Here is a 3,491-nt window from a genome sequence, read left to right as displayed (position 1 = left end):
CATGCTTGGTAGCTGTGTGTGTGTGTGTGTGTGTGTGTGTGTGTGTGCGTGTGTTCTAATTTCACCATTGAAGTGCTATTTATGATAACATGGTGGCCTATTTTAGATCTGGAAGTCTGGAAGAGTCATGCAAGCATTCGTTATGGCACATTTGATGACAATAAAAACAAATAAATACGCATTTTCTCCAATTAACAGCACTTATAGTCACCAGGTTTGTGTGTCACACTGACCCTTGTTTATCGTGGTTCTAGGTATAGTTCTAGGCCCGACCACGATAAGCAAAGTTTTGCCAAGTAGGATTCAATATTAATAAATGGAATATGTTCCTACAGAAAAGCCATTTATGACTTTCCAAATACAATTTTACCATAATTAGAGATGTGCAGACATGAAATAACACCCTTATAGTTACCTTTACATTCCTATTCTTTGTTCACACCACTGTGGGGATCACTGCAGGGACACAGATGGCCACCACTTCAAGCATAGCAAGCTAGTTAGCTTCATTCATTTTCTACCGCTTATCCTCACGAGGGTCACGGGGGTGCTGGAGCCTATCCCAGCTGTCTTCGGGCGAGAGGCGGGGTACACTCTGGACTGGTGGCCAGCCAATCACAGGGCACATATAGACAAACAACCATTCACACTCACATTCATACCTATGGACAATTTGGAGTCCGCAATTAACCTAGCATGTTTTTGGAATGTGGGAGGAAACCGAAGTACCCAGAGAAAACCCACGCATGCACGGGGAGAACATGCAAACTCCACACAGAGAGGGTGGGATTGAACTCTGGTCTCCTAGCTGTGAGGTCTGCACGCTAACCACTTGCCACCATGCAGCCGCTACTTAGCTTCCAATTAGTTTATTCTAAACTTAAGAAATGGAGTGGGGAAGAAGGACAAAGAAAAAAGCCAAAAACGGACCACTTCCACACGGATTTGGAGGAGACCTTTTTTGCACTACGTTGGACATGCCATGGCTGACTTCATGCAGCGTTAAGGTAATGTACTTGGAGGTAATGTCTCAACACTGTAACATTACTGACACCTAGTGGCCAGAATACTACATAGAAGTTGTCTTTCAATGTCTATAATATCCATCCACCATCCTGATCAAGGATCAAGAATAAGTAAACAACGTATTCCTCTCCTACTGTTCACCTCAGCTTTCATTTACTGTCTTCACTTGCAAAGGTTATGTTGTGTGTGTGTGTGTGTGTGTGTGTGTTTGCAGCTGTTGCGTTTAAAAGCAACAGTTGTGGACAATAGACAGAATATGTTGTTGTATGTTTGTTAAAGCCATGAGCGGCAGCATTGTGCGTCTGTAGAACAGACTGTGCCTGTGCCTGGCAGTGACACATTCACAGGTGGGTTTATTTACCATGGCTATTTTCCAGGAACAAAAATAACACATTGTGGCTGTTGTCCTGCATGGGTACACTTTATGCAACCAAATTAAAAATAAAAAAATCTAATTCCCGATTAAAATGTGTGGCGAAAGAGAGATGCTAATTTGATTAATTCCCTCCGTGTGTGTGTGTGTGTGTGTGTGTGTGTGTGTGTGTGTGTGTGTGTGTGTGTGTGTGTGTGTGTGTGTGTGTGTGTGTGTGTGTGTGTGTGTGTGACCCAGAAAGTCAGTATGAGCTACTTTTCTTGATGTGAAGAATCACCCCAAGGGGACTACTCGTCTTCAGAAGGAGGTACAAACAAGCTCACAGAAAAATAGACTTCAATAAAGTAAAAAGGTTTAATGTCTCACTCTTTAAAATGTTTGACTGTCGTGTTGAGGCAATTCCAATAATTAACTGTGCACTTAGGCGGCACGGCGGGAGAGCGGTTAGCGCGCAGACCTCACAGCTCGGAGACCAGGGTTCAATTCCACCCTCGGCCATCTCTGTGTGGAGTTTGCATGTTCTCCCCGTGCATGCGTGGGTTTTCTCCGGGTACTCCGGTTTCCTCCCACGTTCCAAAAACATGCTAGGTTAATTGGAGACTCCAAATTGTCCATAGGTATGAATGTGAGTGTGAATGGTTGTTTGTCTATATGTGCCCTGTGATTGGCTGGCGACCAGTCCAGGGTGTACCCCGCCTATCGCCCAAAGACAGCTGGGATAGGCTCCAGCACCCCCACGACCCTTGTGAGGAAAAAGCGGTAGAAAATGAATGAATGAATGAATGAACTGTGCACTTACACTGGCTCAGAAGCAAGTAAAATGCATATGCGGATATTTTACAATATTCCATTTTGATATGATTCACAAGCAACTTTATTGCCTGGAATTTTGCGTGAATGCTGTTTTGAGGCCTTGGAGTCGGGACATACACATGAGTTGCCTCGGAATCGTACTCATTTATGTCAACAAGACATTTTGGATCATTGCAGGCCCATAAAGCCATGCTTGGGTGGTTTTGGTGTGCAAGTCCTATCAGGTCCCATATCAGTGATCTCTGACCTTACAAAAAATATCAAAATCTTGTTGAAAGTCTTCCCAGAAGAGCATTTCTCTTTCTTCTTTGCTTCCTGTGGGTATAATGGACAAGTGTCCTAATGCTTTTAGGCATATAAAAGCAAAATCTCATTATTTTTCATGAGCCACAATGAAGTAAAACTACACCATTGAAAGTATTGCTGAGATATCAAAATTGTGGATATTGGGGGGGGGTGTCTTTACTGTCATGTGAAAATACTTATCCCATGGAGGCCTTTCCTGCCTGGTCTCTTCTCCGCTATATCTTGTCGTGCAACACTGGCAACGGAATCAATTTAGAACACTAGACAGTGTGTGCCTGCCCGGAGCGCTGTGAGGAATATGTGCTTCAGTAATGGGCGACAAGAAAGTCCAAATTGCCTCGGCTTGGGATATAAATAACCTCCCAGTTCGTCACTGGGCTAAAAACGGTGCACCTGGGTCTCGGCAAATTGAGTCCAATGGGGGGGACAAACGGCCCAGAAGAATAGAAGATTTCAAATAACAGACACAGTGGAAAGTCAGTGGAAAGTAAATACAACAGGCCATGCACAAAATGTCAGTCAGAATTTTCCCACCCCTATTCTCAATGTGGGATTATTATTATTATTACATGAACACAAACATTTGAGAGAATAATCTAAAATATATATATAAAATCAATCACATAAAATGTAAATTTCTAATATTTTTTTAAATAAATAATTATTTTCTAAAAATTCTTTGTAGTATGTTTACAATAGTGACTTTCATGCTACAAAAAATATTTTTAATGTAAAATATAATGTAAAATATGTATATAAATCAATCACATAGAATGTAAATATCTAATAATTTTTAAAATAATTACTTTCTACTACTACTACTAGTGAACTAGTGAACTACTACAAGACATTTCAGTGTATAAAAGTGATGCTTATGTAGTTGATATACACTGAAATGTCTTGTTCTTCACTAGTAGTAGTAGTAGTAGAAAGTAATTATTTTAAAAATTATTAGATATTTACATTTTATGTG

Source organism: Doryrhamphus excisus, chromosome 14, assembly GCF_030265055.1.
Source record: "Doryrhamphus excisus isolate RoL2022-K1 chromosome 14, RoL_Dexc_1.0, whole genome shotgun sequence".
NCBI lineage: Eukaryota > Metazoa > Chordata > Actinopteri > Syngnathiformes > Syngnathidae > Doryrhamphus > Doryrhamphus excisus.
The sequence above is the reverse complement of the archived record's forward strand: the minus strand, read 5'-3'. Positions refer to the sequence as shown.